This window comes from Mustelus asterias, chromosome 21 (assembly GCF_964213995.1).
Source record: "Mustelus asterias chromosome 21, sMusAst1.hap1.1, whole genome shotgun sequence".
Lineage (NCBI taxonomy): Eukaryota > Metazoa > Chordata > Chondrichthyes > Carcharhiniformes > Triakidae > Mustelus > Mustelus asterias.
In genome coordinates, this window is record NC_135821.1 from 65,455,956 (window position 1) to 65,471,515 (window position 15,560).

Sequence of the window (15,560 nt, forward strand, 5' to 3'; positions counted from 1 at the left end):
CCATTATAATTCCAGCAACTCTTTGGATGATCCCTTGGGTGGGATTGACCATAAAGCTTGCTGTGGAAATAGGATAGGAAGGACTGAATTTGCCTTGTTGTGCAGCAATATCTTTCGCTTGCCTCCTCAGCCTAAGGTCTACATCCCATCTGAACCAACAGTCACCTCTCTGATGCTGGCCTCATTCCTGGTCTTAATCCCATTTTTCCTCAAGATCCTGATAATGTGGTCCTGCGCGTCACAAAGGAGAATAATGGCAGTTTCTCACTATTAAGCTACTTGAAATTTATCTGGCTAGTTGCAACCCTCATACTTCAGCTTGGCTGGCTTCAACTGGGCCTCCCTGGTCGATTTGTGGGATGCAAAAAGGACGGCAATGTGGTCAAACAACCTCACCAGCACCAAGGATATGGAGACCAAGTCCTCTCTCTCAACTTGCCTGTATACATAATGCATCTGCAGCAGCTGCGGCGGATTGCTACTGTCCCCAAAAATCCACTTGTGGACCTCAAAGATTTGCTACGTACTTCTTTGAATGCTTGTACCTCTTCCCAGTATTTCCTGTTGGACTTTCCCACACAGATGTTCCATCACAAACGCTGCCTGCTCACTCTCATCAAGCCTGTTGGATGCCTCGAGCAACTGCACATCCTTGATCCAGTCTTTGACCGCTGGCTCCTTGGGTGGTTCTAGTCTTTCCCCAATCTGTACCGCTTCCTACCCATTGACAGGGGTATTGTGTTCTTCCTTCGCAGAGTCAAGAGAATGCATCTAGGGAGTCTCTGCCTGGTTTTGGCCAGAAGGTTCAGTTTCCTCTGCTGATGCCCAAGCCTCCAACAGTGGTGGAGCAGCTTTGGCCTCCCTTATGGACAACACTAGTTTCAGCTCTTTTGCCATCTGCACCATCTCAGCCATGCTCCATTCCATCTTGTCCACTGTGAACTAATGCGTGTGGTGTGGAATCCTACTGCTGACACCAAGATAAAATGCGGGATTTAAGCATATGGACTGCATGAATTAAAAAAACAAGGTTATTTTATTCCACCAGCATCAAAACTGTATAAAGCTTCAAGGGAAAGTTTAACTCAGTGAAACAATTTACACTGAATATTCACTGCTGATGCTCCAGCTTTCTGTCCCATTTGGGGCCTTGGCTCCTTAATGTAGTGACTCACCATGCTTGTCCTGCCGCCTCAGTTCCTGGCTGCAGTCCTGTTCTTTCCCTCTCTTCACAGGGTCTCTCGTGCATCCTTCTCCTCCAACTCGCACTCAGGGCTTAGGCTCCATCCCCAACTTCTTCAAGACTTCAGCTCCTGTTCTAAGTATCCCCCTGCCTCACATCCTCCTGCTGAGGTCCCTCTGCTGGCAAGGACTGAGTATCCCGCACTGATCACCCCACAGAGGGAAGTGGCCCGTCCTCCAGCCCCACCCACCTCTCCTGCAATACTCCCTATCACCATAACCTGCTCCAGCCCTGCCACTCTTCCTGAAATCTCTTTCTTTGACTCTGGCCTCTTGTATATCACAGTAAGAAGTCTCACAACACCAGGTTAAAGTCCAACAGGTTTATTTGGTAGCACAAGCCACAAGCTTTCGGAGCGCTGCCCCTTCATCAGGTAAGTGGGAGTTCTGTTCACAAACAGGGCATATAAAGACACAAACTCAATTTACAAAATAATGGTTGGAATGCGAGTCTTTACAGGTAATCAAGTCTTAAAGGTACAGACAATGTGAGTGGAGAGAGGGTCAAGCACAGGTTAAAGAGATGTGTATTGTCTCCAGCCAGGACAGTTAGTGAGATTTTGCAAGCCCAGGCAAGTCGTGGGGGTTATAGATAGTGTGACATGAACCCAAGATTCTGGTTGAGGCCATCCTCATGTGTGCGGAACTTGGCTATCAGTCTCTGCTCAGCGATTCTGCGCTGTCGTGTGTTGTGAAGGCCGCCTTGGAGAATGCTTACCCGAAGATCAGAGGCTGAATGCCCGTGACCGCTGAACATCTTCACCTCTTGCATATCCTCAACTTTCTTCTCTCCACCAATGGCTGCCTAGATCCAAATCCAGAAAATAACCTCCCTAACACCCTCTCTTTTTCCCCTCTCCTTAAACAAAGTTCAATTAGCCTGATTCACCATCTTAATATCTCATTTTTGTCCTGCCATTAATCTACTTGATTTTGATGTTAGTTAAGCATCTTAGGACCCTTTTTTGGGTGGCACAGTGGTTAGCACGGCTGCTTCACAGTGCCAGAACCTGGGTTCGATTCCCGGCTTGGGTCACTGTCTATGTGGAGTTTGCACATCCTCCCCGTGTCTGCGTAGGTTTCCTCCGGTGCTCCAGTTTCCTCCCAGTCTGAAAGATGTGCTGGTTAGGTGCATTGGACATGTTAAATTCTTCCTCAGTGTACCGGAACAGGCGCTGGAGTGTGGAGACTAGTGGATTTTCACAGTAACTTCATTGCGGTAAGCCTACTTGTGACAGTAAAACTTAAATTTAAAAAACTATATTAAAGGCGCTATATAAATGCAAGCTGTTGCTTTATTAGTGGGAGAATTACAAGTTGCCGTTCCAGTGTTGGGCTTATGAAGCTGTTAATCACAGTTTGAATTCTCTCCTCTCCGTCCTGGGCCATTAATCTCGGGTTTAATCATCGAATGTCAATCGGACGCGATCCTATGCAACCAGAACCAAATCTGACACGGAACTAAAAGTAATTCAGAGCAGAAAAAGAGTTCTTAACTCTTCCACCGCCAGGCCGTGTCTACCCCAGAGGATAGAGCCGGGGTAAGGACTTCGTTGTTACTGGAACCATTTGGTTCAATAACTCATTGGCCGTGAAGCCGTGTGTAATACTCTTGAGGCTGATTAGGCGATATATAAATGCAAGATCGTCCCACTTTGTTTAGACATGTTTCGCCACTTAAAAATCTAACGTTTAGGAGTTTATTTTTATTTTATCTTTATAAAGTGCACGTTACATAACTCATGTATATTAATTTACATCGCAATATACAGTCACACCTGCACAATACACAATGCTTATTACAGGTTGAAAGTTAATTGCTGAAGTTTTCGTTTCGTTTGATTTTTTTTCTTATTTGCCTGTTAACCAGAGTCCTGAATCGCTCCCAGATTCCCAGGCGGGATTTGTGTGTCGGGAATAGTACTCCTAACTTTGCGCAGTGACACAACAGCGCGAAAAGGAAAGAAAAGGCGCAGAAACTTACAGGGCGAGGCGATGAAGTATCGAACAGCACCAGGGCCAGGACCCCGTCCCGACCGGGCACACACGAGGCATTAAATCCACACCCACAGCGAGCACTGTCCCAGTCCTGCCCACTGCGCGACACCCGGGGCGCTGCTCAGACGCATTAGTTTGTATTTAATTTGTATCGTTTGACGACTCGACACAGACTATCCCCAGGAGCTAGTGGTCGGTCTGATTTCGTGTCACCCAGGAATTTATTTACTCACTTCAACAGTCTCGGGCCGTAATGATCCACATGTCCCAGAAACAGGGACTGATTATATTTCACTTCTGGTCACTGAATAGCAACAGCCCGGTAACCTGGATAGCTCATGATAAAGTAGCATTCTGATGGAAGGTTACAGACCTGAAACGTTAACGCCACCTCTCTCCCTCACACAGCCTGGCCTAGGCTGAGTACTTTCCAGCATTTTGTTTTTACAAATTTATGTTTCACAAACTCGCCTCCAAGTTTTGTCTTTTTGGACGCCCGCATTTCATTGGGGCCAACTCCCACGATAAATGCTACATTTTAAAAAAAAGTAAAAACAAATGTTCCTTTCAGATTGGTCGCTGCCCAAACCTCTTCATTAATTCCAACGCCTGGAGCTGCAAATTCAGATGTGAAACAGCAGGAATCATCCCCGTTGCCTGTGCCTGGTTGATCAAGAGCTCAAACATGGGGCTGAATTCCAATCTCAGATCAAGGAAACTATTTCACTCTCTGCTGATGTAAAAAAAAATTAAAATATAAAACAGTTGGAATTTAGTTGTTGGTGCCAAACCACAGAACGTGATTGAAATTCACTTCAAAATATCTTGTGATTTCAATTCTTACAATTGTGTCAGGAAGTCATATCCCTCCCCTCACCAAGAACCAATAATAGTAACCAGGGCCTCAAGGAGCACTCACTGAGGGGAAGCAAAGAGAATGAATAATTAGCCACGGGAGAGAAGAGTAACCCCTGACGGGGCGGAATGGGGGACATGGTACAATTCCCACGTAATTCTCCGTCTTCTGAATCTTTTTTTTTCAGTTTTGATTAAGCAATGCGAATCTCCGTTTTCTCTTTATTTGTCTTGTGAATATGAATGTCTCAGAATGTTACTTTATCACGAGGTGTCAATGTGTCCAGGTTACCGCGCTGTTGCTGTTCTCTGCCAAGGTGGGCATTTCCACCGATAAAATTGACCGAAGTTGATTTATTTTCCGTCTCACTGCTGAAGGGAGGGTCTCTGAAAATATAGTTCTGGCGCCATCTGGCGTTTTACTGGGAGTAAACAGTGCCTAAATCGAGAACTCTCAGCACTGGGAGCATGTAGAAATTTTATTTTGATTTATTGTTGTCACATGTAACGAAATACATTGAAAGGTATTCTGCGTGATATCCATACAAATCATACCATACATAGCTCGCAGAGTCGCCACTCTCCGGCCCCAGAGGGAATTGTTGAGGAGGAAAGGGTTAACAGAAAGCAGCTGGAAGACATGAACCATAAGTAGGACAAGTCAGAAGTTGGAGGTCTGTGTGACACTCCCGCACCATGCCGGGCATCCCTGTGTGACACTCCCGCACCATGCCGGGCATCCCTGTGTGACTCCTTTGCCGCACTTAATATTTTCACTGGGTTAAATGGTGCAAAAAAATGTAAATATTGTCTGGGTTATCAAAAAAGTGGCAAGAGCAAAAAAAATTTTTAGTTCAGGCTACTTCAATAACCCATCAGCTCCGTTACAATGAACTCCGCAGGATGGAGACGGGAAGGAAACGAAAACTGATAGAATATGCTCGGGTGGATGGAGCTATTACAAGGGGGCATAACTATAGGGTTCGTGGTGGGAGATATAGGAAGGATATCAGAGGTAGGTTCTTTACGCAGAGAGTGGTTGGGGTGTGGAATGGACTGCCTGCAGTGATAGTGGAGTCAGACACTTTAGGAACATTTAAGCGGTTATTGGATAGGCACATGGAGCACACCAGGATGATAGGGAGTGGGATAGCTTGATCTTGGTTTCAGATAAAGCTCGGCACAGCATCGTGGGCTGAAGGGCCTGTTCTGTGCTGTACTGTTCTATGTTCTAATACTTCTTTAAAACTAGGAAACTTGGGACATTAAAACATCTCTAGAACCAAAATTTAAATTGCACATGTAAATGTCAATCAGAACTGAAAAATTAGCATTTAAACAGGAGGAAAACAAGTGGGAATTAAATGGAAATTGTACCATGTTCATCATTCTGTCTCATCAGGGATTATTGTACATTCTAGTCTCTCCCATAGCTATTTGTTCATTCTCAAATTCACAGCTCTTGAGGGTGCTTGACCCTTGTGTGAATAAAAGTGATTCTTGAGACCCCGATTACTGTTACTGGTTCCACGTGAGGGGAGGAACATAACTTAAGAAATTGTAACTCACTGCACAGTCACAGCTGCAGGGACCGGAGTTCAATTACTGACTGAGGTAACTGGAATTTACATCTTTGTCCTGTGTCTGCATGGGTTTCCTCCCAGTCCAAAGATGTGTAGGATAGATGGATTAGTCACGGGAAATGTTTGACGTTACAGGGATAGGGTAGGGTAGAGAGCCTGGGTAAGATACTCTGTCAAGAGTTGGTGCAGGCTCAATGGGCCAAATGGCCTCTTTGGCACTGTAGGGATAGATTCATAGGATGCCATGACGAATTGAAACCACAAGAAATTTTGCATGTGACAGTGAGATATTACCCCATCATGTGACCTTTTTCCTGTTGACCATCCAGAGTCTCTGTAGGGTGAGGCATCAAGAATGACTACTGCCAGTGGACCCAGGTATAAAGAGAAACAGACAACTTCATTCCTAAGCAGAACAATATCCAACTTTATTGAAGTAGCAAATTTAAAACTCCATGATACTCAGCAAAATAGGTTCGAATTTAGTAAACCGAGTCAAAACACATTCCAGAGAATATTTTCACTTTAAAACAGTAATTTCTTTTTTTAAAAAATCACATTTTCATGTTGTCCAATTGTCAAGCAAGAATTATGATTTCACATGGAGAGCAAAAAAATGCCACCAAAAGCTACCAACATTACAAATAAAGCTTCAACTGACAGCACAAATAGAAAATGGTCAAATTTAGGGGTGTAGGGAGGGAGCAAAAAAAAGTTTAATCTCAAGCAGTTTCAACATGCATGTCAGTGTACAAAGTCTCCAGAAAATAAAAACACACTGCAAGAATCCGCAACATCTGCCCACTCAATCTACAAAAATGTTGCGTTTATAAAAATTGATAAAAATATTCCTTTCAATTGTACAAGTGACAGGAGATTGGCAAACTCTCCAGACTTGGTCAAGACTTTTGCCCATCAGTATTTTCTCATGCCTGCAAAGGAAAAGGAAACCATTTTGATTAGTTTTCAACTACTTATTACAAAATGTATTCTGATGACCTAGCTGTGAGGGCACTATGTGGTGTGATTATGGGTGCAGGAAGAGGAAGGTTGATTCCACCAAGCCATAGCTCTCTTAGACCCTGCTGTAGTGTAACTACATGGGTGTTGGTGCCCTGCTAACTTGCCCACATAGCAAGTGGCATTATCACCACCATAGCTCAATCCTCCAGGAGGAGTCACTCAACCACAACTGGTTGGTTTACAGCTTCTGAATTCAAGGGAATGAGGCAGAATGTAGAATCTGGACCCAGCAAGAGATCAGGAATCAAATTCAGGACATTCTGCTCTGTAAACTCAACTACTCATTGATGAAACTTGAAGAAACTCAACAAGACTGTGTTTTCAACACAGTTTTAGCATACAAGACGGAGTCTTCATCTGTGTATTAGCTAACTGGGCACCATTACATACTGTTGCAAATATTCACAAGTTGACAACTGCATCAGCAGAGAAGCTGGTTGATGCAGCTGAAATTAAACAAGATCCTAAAAGCAGCATTCGACAAATTGTAAATTTTGCCCAAAGCAAGGTCTTGGTTCAGGAACATGCTTCAGCCAGAATCCTGTATGCGGTTCCAATGACCACTGACAGAGACACAGTGTATGCAGGGTTTTACCTCTTTATTTTCCCCATTTTGGGCAGGGGTAGCATTAGGCTCCTGGCTCGAATCACTCGCTTTCCCTTTGGCGACCTTTGGTTTTGTTTTCTTGGCTTTCTAGGAGAGAAAAAAACATTACCATCCAAAACAAAATAATGACATTTAACCTATATCTATTAAGCTCTTGTGTGTGTGTGTGGTGGCTGTTTGATTCCAGAACTTTCGCTTGCAGTTTCACCCAGATTTCCCAACCCCCCTCCAACTCCCAAAACACCAGGCCATCATTCATCACTTGGACTGCCGCCGAAGGATTGAGTTGCTCCTTTTGTAATTCACATTTTTATTCCACAGTTGTTCAAGATCAGTTATTCCACAAAGTTGCACTATTTTCTATGAAGCTGCTTTTCTAATGCATCTTCCTGAGCTTCTGCTGGTCCCTGAGCTAACTTATATGGGGGGGGGTTGTGCACAAATCTTTGTGGATGTCAGAACAGGTTAACAAAGCAGTTCATAAAGCACATTCAATTCTGAACGTTATAAAGAGAGGCTAGAATAGATAAGCGAGATTAGCTGAACTAATACAAATCTCTACATTTGCCCAGCTGGAGTAGTACGGCCATTTCTGGCCACCACACTTTTGAAAGGACATGAAGGATTTGAAGATGGTACAGAAAAAAAAATCACTAGAATAGTTCCAGTACATAACTATTCTAGTTAGTAGTTCACTAGAATAGTTAGGTACATGGGAGAAGCAAGACTAATTCTACTTAGAACCCAGGCGGCTAAGAGGTGATTTGATAGTGTTAAAAATCATGAAGGGTTTAAACAGAGCAAATAAAGAGAAACTCTTTCCAAAGTCTGAAGGGTTAATATCTCAAGTGTACATATTTCAGGTGATTGGCAGAATAACCAGAGGAGTCATGAGGAAAAGTGATTTTACACAGCAAGTGGTTAGGATTTGGAACGCACTGCCTGACACAGTTGTGGATATATATTGAATAACAGCCTTCTAAAGGGAATTGGATAATTACTCGGAGGACAAATTGCAGCATTATGGGAATAACTGGATTGCTTTGTGAAAGAACTGACACAAACTTGATGGATGGACCAAATGGTCTCCTCCTGTACAGTAATATTCTGTGATTAAGGATTACCAAACCAACAGTGGTAAAATGGAATTATGATACAGATCAGACATGGTATAACTACGTGGTAGAGCAGAATCAAAGGGCCTGGTCCCTTCCTGTGCCCATGTCCCATGAGGAAACAGCATAGTGATGACTGTGGATTGCAGCAGCATCTTGGTCTGGTGTTAGTGCTTCCCCTGGGCAGGTTATTCCAGTTCAGTGGTGGCTCACTTACAATGAGCATCTAATTTGGCTAATTACTGCCCAGTAAAGCAATGGAAGGAGTAATCATTCATGCAATCACCTGCTTACTGATAACCTGTTCATTGATGTTCAGTTTGGGTTCTGCCTGAACCAACTTGGTTCCAGATCTCATGACCTCCTTGTTCCACAGTAACAGCTTTAACAACACCAGGTTAAAGTCCAACAGGTTTATTTGGTAGCAAATACCATTAGCTTTCGGAGCGCTGCTCCTTCGTCAGATGGAGTGGAAACCTACTCTCAAACAGGGCACAGAGACACAAAATCAAGTTACAGAATACTGATTAGAATGCAAATCTCTACAGCCAACCAGTTCTTAAAGATACAGACAATGTGAGTGGAGGAGGGAGCATTAAGCACAGTTTAAAGAGATGTGTATTGTCTCCAGACAGGACAGGAGGCAAGCTGTGGGGGTTACTGATAGTGTGACATAATGTAACCGTGACCACTGAAGTGTGGGCATTCGGCTTCCGATCTTCGGGTAAGCGTTCTCCAAGGCGGCCTTCACGACACACAACAGCGCAAAGTCGCTGAGCAAAAACTGATAGCCAAGTTCCGCACACATGAGGACGGCCTAAACCGAGATGTTGGCTTTATGTCACACTATCAGTAACCCCCACAGCTTGCCTCCTGTCCTGTCTGGAGACAATACACATCTCTTTAAACTCTGCTTAATGCTCCCTCCTCCACTCACATTGTCTGTATCTTTAAGAACTGGTTGGCTGTAGAGATTTGCATTCTAATCAGTATTCTGTAACTTGATTTTGTGTCTCTGTGCCCTGTTTGAGAGCAGGTTTCCACTCCATCTGACGAAGGAGCAGCACTCCGAAAGCTAATGGTATTTGCTACCAAATAAACCTGTTGGACTTTAACCTGGTGTTGTTAAAACTGTTACTGTGTTTACCCCAGTCCAACGCTGGCATCTCCACATCATGACTCCTTGTTCCAGACAGGGATGCAAGAGCTGAATGTCACAGGAGACAGTAACTGCTGTCAACATTGAGGCAAGGGAACACCACAAGCTAAACAGAGGCCAAAAGGATAAAAAGGTTTACTCTCCAATGGTTGGTGTAATATCTAACACAAATTAAAATAGCAGTGGTTGATGGAGACAAACCATTGCCGTCCAAAATAACTCTGCACTTCCCAAAGCAAATGGCATCGACCAGATGGTCTGCTCTCCAACACAAGATAAAGAGTGCAGCCATTTTCTGACAATTATAAAATATTCAGCTCTGACAAAATCCAAGCCAGCCTGCAGCAGCACCTGGTAATATCTGGGTTTGAGTCCACAGATAATATTCACATCACAGATGGCAAGAAATGATCATCAGTAAGATATCAGCCAACTGCCTCACCTAGACTTTGAATATCACCACTCCACTGTCTCGGGTTATTGATACCTAGAAGCTTAACTAGACCAGCCATATTCACACTGTGCACAGAACTGGGCACTTTCCAATAAGTGGCTACTAGCCTTTCCATTATTTATAAGGCTACTCAACAGTGTAAGAAAATATACAGCCCATACCTCATGGACACTGTCCTGCAAACCACCTCTTCAGAGCAAGAAGTGAGGGGCTATTAAAATACAGCATTGCTAGCAAAACAGTGAAGCCCAATCTTCGCCTTACTCAACCTTGAGTGGGATCCACTGGATCATAACCAGGATCAGGAAATCTGACTGATTCCCACCCCTCACCTTCCAGGAATTTTGAAGGCAATTATAGAACTCCAAATTACATTGACTAATTTAAACAGTTCACATTCAAATTGAGGTCCATCCTAATCATCAATTCCTGGCTATCCAGCTAAAGTTATCTAGGGCAGAGACTTAATTGAAATTGAGCATTTGTCAGGTTTCCAGAATGCGGTGAAAGGCTTACCTTGACTGGTGCCTTCTTGGTTGGAGTCTCAGGTACGACACTACGCTGTTGTGAAACAAAGTGAGAAAGAGACTAAGTGACAACCTTCAATCAATCAATAATTGATTAAAACACGTAGGTGCAAACCACTTGGAGACTACCAATTCATGTCAGTTATCAGCTCCATGGATTAAGCAGTATGCTGAATGTTTCCACATCTGACAGACTCTTTCTATTCTTTTTAAACGCTGTTCATATTATTCATTGATTTTCCTCAATGCCTTCAGCAGGGGACAGTAGCCCCACAATGAACTAGACACACCAGACATATAGCCAAACCGTTGAGGAATCTGCATTTTCTGTGACTATACATGTGCAAATGTAAAACTCAGCTGAGTTGATTCTTAAGTACTCTAATACCTACCTTGGTTCGTCTTGATCTCCTTAGTTCCTGCAAAGCAAAACAGACAGTTTAGAAATAAACAAGTCAGTTTTCACTAATTAAATGTGAAACCAGTAATATAAAAACAATACTTACTTCAGGATTTTGGACCTAGGACAGTAAAGAGAGGAGTGTTAGTGTTTTGTTACAAGGTTTAACAGTGATTCCGACAGCAATACCTTGAAAACAGACTTTAAATAAATCTCACATCTAAAAACCCTGCTAGTTAGCTGTTGAAAATCATAAATGCATTAGTGTGTTTTAATCTATTTAGCATCCTGAAGGTATATAAGAGACAAATGATGTTTGGGTGAGGCCAGGATTAGTCAACTGCTGACTGTCACTCATTTAGCCTAGGTACATACATGAAACAAAAATACGGAATTGAGACAAAGTTCACACAAATGTCAATGTTTAAACAGTTAATCAAAAGCTCACCAGATCTTTTAAAGAGAGTTGAAAAGCCATTTTCAAACAACCATAGTTTGACCACAGAATATATACGGGCTGCTATTTTTATATTTAAATAGCAAGGACTTATTTAGGTCCAGAAAGTGCAAATGGATGCAGCCATGAATATCAATGACACCGCAATAGTGACCTAATTTTAACAACTTTGAACATCAATGTATATATATTGCACTGAAATTCCCTAACTTTTTAAATAGATTTAACTTACGAATTTTGCCTATTCAAGAACTAGTCTGCAGAAAGTCATTACATATCTTAGGACTGCACCAAAATCGAATAGGAAGCATGTGCTCAAGAGCCTTTGATTACATGCCATTTAATGCTAACTAAAGAGAAATTGAATTTGCTTGTTCACATCTATTATATCTGTAATACCTGCTGCACACACAATACAAAAAAAATTGATATACCCCTGAAATCCTGTGGCTTTCTTCACTGAGCAAGTGTTGAAATCTTATGTTTTGTGTGATTTAAACAAAATGTTATTGGGTTCCAAACCAGATCTTACCAACAATCTGGAAGTCTGGCCTAGGATCATAATGGTGTGCATCTTGATCCAAAGACTTCTGATGATACTACCATGTAAATAAGGGAGAGGGATGGAAAATACATCCGTGGGAAGCAATTTTGCAAGAGTGGATGAAAGAGACATCATTTAAATTAACTGACATAAGTCTGGGGAAGGAAGGAGCATGTGGAAGAATACACTTAATTTTAATGCTTTGTAATTAACTAAGATGTGGGTAAAATGAGTAAACTGCAATGTTCTGATATGAAAAACAATGTATAGAAATTTATAGATTACCACATTGTGCGCAGCATTAGATGTTGGATGCTGCTCACTTTTACCAGTTTCAAACTCTGTGAAGAGGGTCCCAGGCTGGACTCAGTCTCTGCCCTTCACTGTCGTTCCTCAGTAACAGTACTACACTTCGAAAGTATTAATTCGCTGTGAGGCACTTCCAGATGTCCTGAGGCCATGAAAGGCACTATATAATTAGAGTCATAGAGGTTTACAGCATGGAAACAGGCCCTTTGGTCCAACTTGTCCATGCCGCTCAGTTTTTACCACAAAGTGGTAAATTGCCCACATTTGGCCCATATCCCCCTATACCCAACTTACCCATGTAACTGTCTAAATGCTTTTTTAAAAAGATAAAATTGTACCTGCCTCTACTAATGCCTCTGGCAGCTTGTTCCAGACACTCACCCTTTCTGTGTCAAAAAATTGCCCCTCTGGACCCTTTTGTATCTTTCCCCTCTCACCTTAAACCTATGCCCTCTGGTTTTAGACTCCCCTATCTTTGGGGAAAGATGTTGACTATCTATCTTATCTATGCCCCTCATTGTTTATAGATCTCGATAAGATCACCCCTAAGCCTCCTACGCTCCAGGGAAAAAAGTCCCAGGCTATTTAGCCTCTCCTTATAACTCAAACCATTAAGTCCCGGTAGCATCCGAGTAAATCTTTTCTGCACTCTTTCTAGTTTAATAATATCCTTTCTATAATAGGGTGACCAAAACTACACATAGTATGCCAAGTGTGGCCTTACTAATGTCTTGTACAACTTCCACAAGACGTCCCAAACCCTGTATTCAACGTTCTGACCAATGGAACAAAGCATGCCGAATGCCTTCTTCACCAGCCTGTCCACCTGTGACTCCACCTTCAAAGAGCTATGAACCTGTACTCCTAGATCTCTGTTCTATAACTCTCCCCAACACCCTACCATTAACTGAGTAGGTCCTGCCCCGATTCGATCTACCTAAATGCATCACCTCATATTTATCTAAATTAAACTCCATCTGCCATTCAGTGGCCCATTGACCCAATTGATCAAGATCCCATTGCAATCCCAGATAATAATCTTCACTGTTCATTATGCCACCAATCTTGGTGTCATGCCCCATAAATTCTCATCCAAATAATTAATATAAATAACAAATGTAAGTCTTTATTCTTTCTCAAACAATACCCTTACACTAACCAAAAGTTCATACTTTAGCAAGGTTTCTCACAAAGCACCAGAGTTTAGCCACAAAACTTCCCATCACGTTTTTGAGGTGATTCATTTAAAGATTGTTTCTGGGTCAGTTGATCTCAACTACCTGAAGGCTGGTTTCTGCATAATCCACTACTTTCCATTTATGGTCACTAGCAGCAACTTGAGCCAAGCAGTGATGAACACGAGTTATTTCTGGGCACTTTACAAAGAGAGACAAATCATTGAAATTAAATGTATCAGCCAAATTGGACCCACATCCACCTGAAAACAAATGTTTGGGGGAGGGTATGTCTTGGTATAATAAGATGGTTCAGAATGGCTCTGACGAAGGGTTATCAGCACCAGGGACCCGGGTTCGATTCCCGGCTTGGGTCACTGTCTATGTGGAGTCCACATGTTCTCCCCGTGACTGCGTGGGGTTTCCTCCAGGTGCTCCAGTTTCCTCCCACAGTCCGAAAGATGTGCTGGTTAGGTGCATTGGCCATGTTAAATTCTCTCTCAGTGCATACGAACAAGCACCGGAGTGTGGCGACTAGGGGATTTTACAGTAACTCCATTGCAATGTAATGTAAGCCTACTTGTAACACGATTGTGGCCCAATTCTCTCCCAGAGATGCTGTCAGACCTGCTGAGATTTTCCAGCATTTTCTGTTTTTGTTTCAGCTCCCAGCATGCACAGCATTTTGCTTTTATCTTGGTTCAGAATGGTTACCCACTTCCTGTAATTTCACAAATTCCAACTTAAAGCCTGACTTTCATTTGCTAAAAGTAGGTATTGATGTATTAATAACAATAGGAGTGTGTGTTCAGTGAACAAATTAAATAACTTCTACCCCCAAAGGGGGGGGGGGAGGGGGTGGGTGGGACCCGAGGGAGGGAGGGAAGGGGGGGACGGGACCCAAGGGAGGGAGGGAAGGGGGGATGGGACCTGGGTAGGGGGGGGGCGGGACCCGAGGGGAGGGAAGGGGGGGCGGGACCCGAGGGAGGGAAGGGGGGGCGGGACCCGAGGGAGGGAAGGGGGGGGCGGGACCCGAGGGAGGGAAGGGGGGGCGGGACCCGAGGGAGGGAAGGGGGGCGGGACCCGAGGGAGGGAAGGGGGGGCGGGACCCGAGGGAGGGAAGGGGGGGCGGGACCCGAGGGAGGGAAGGGGGGGCGGGACCCGAGGGAGGGAAGGGGGGCAGGACCCGAGGGAGGGAGGGAAGGGGGGGCGGGGCCCGAGGGAGGGAAGGGGGGGCGGGGCCCAAGGGAGGGAAGGCGGGGCGGGGCCCGAGGGAGGGGAGGGAAGGGGGGGCGGGGCCCGAGGGAGGGAAGGGGGGGCGGGGCCCGAGGGAGGGAAGGGGGGGCGGGGCCCGAGGGAGGGAAGGGGGGGGCGGGGCCCGAGGGAGGGAAGGGGGGGCGGGGCCCGAGGGAGGGAAGGGGGGGCGGGGCCCGAGGGAGGGAAGGGGGGGCGGGGCCCGAGGGAGGGAAGGGGGGGCGGGGCCCGAGGGAGGGAAGGGGGGGCGGGGCCCGAGGGAGGGAAGGGGGGGCGGGGCCCGAGGGAGGGAAGGGGGGGCGGGGCCCGAGGGAGGGAAGGGGGGGCGAGGCCCGAGGGAGGGAAGGGGGGCGGGGCCCGAGGGAGGGAAGGGGGGGCGGGGCCCGAGGGAGGGAAGGGCGGGGCCCGAGGGAGGGAAGGGGGGGCGGGGCCCGAGGGAGGGAAGGGGGGCGGGGCCCGAGGGAGGGAAGGGGGGGCGGGGCCCGAGGGAGGGAAGGGGGGGCGGGGCCCGAGGGAGAAGGGGGGGCGGGGCCCGAGGGAGAAGGGGGGGCGGGGCCCGAGGGAGGGAAGGGGGGGCGGGGCCCGAGGGAGGGAAGGGGGGGCGGGGCCCGAGGGAGGGAAGGGGGGGCGGGGCCCGAGGGAGGGAAGGGGGGGCGGGGCCCGAGGGAGGGAAGGGGGGGCGGGGCCCGAGGGAGGGAAGGGGGGCGGGGCCCGAGGGAGGGAAGGGGGGCGGGGCCCGAGGGAGGGAAGGGGGGCGGGGCCCGAGGGAGGGAAGGGGGGCGGGGCCCGAGGGAGGGAGGGAGGGAGGGGGGGGACGGGGCCCGAGGGAGGGAAGGGGGGACGGGGCCCGAGGGAGGG

The 15,560-nt window shown here is 45.9% G+C and overlaps 1 long non-coding RNA gene across 1 annotated transcript; it reads right to left on the minus strand.

Moving 5' to 3' along the window:
- Positions 1-1,552: 1,552 nt before the first annotated feature.
- On the minus strand, positions 1,553-12,062 carry LOC144509358 (uncharacterized). The gene is made up of 6 exons (XR_013500456.1): positions 11,070-12,062; positions 10,956-10,982; positions 10,553-10,597; positions 7,297-7,395; positions 5,973-6,610; positions 1,553-3,973 (listed from the first exon to the last, which is right to left on the minus strand). It is a non-coding gene; the product is annotated as an uncharacterized LOC144509358 (long non-coding RNA).
- Between the last annotated feature and the right edge of the window lie 3,498 nt (positions 12,063-15,560).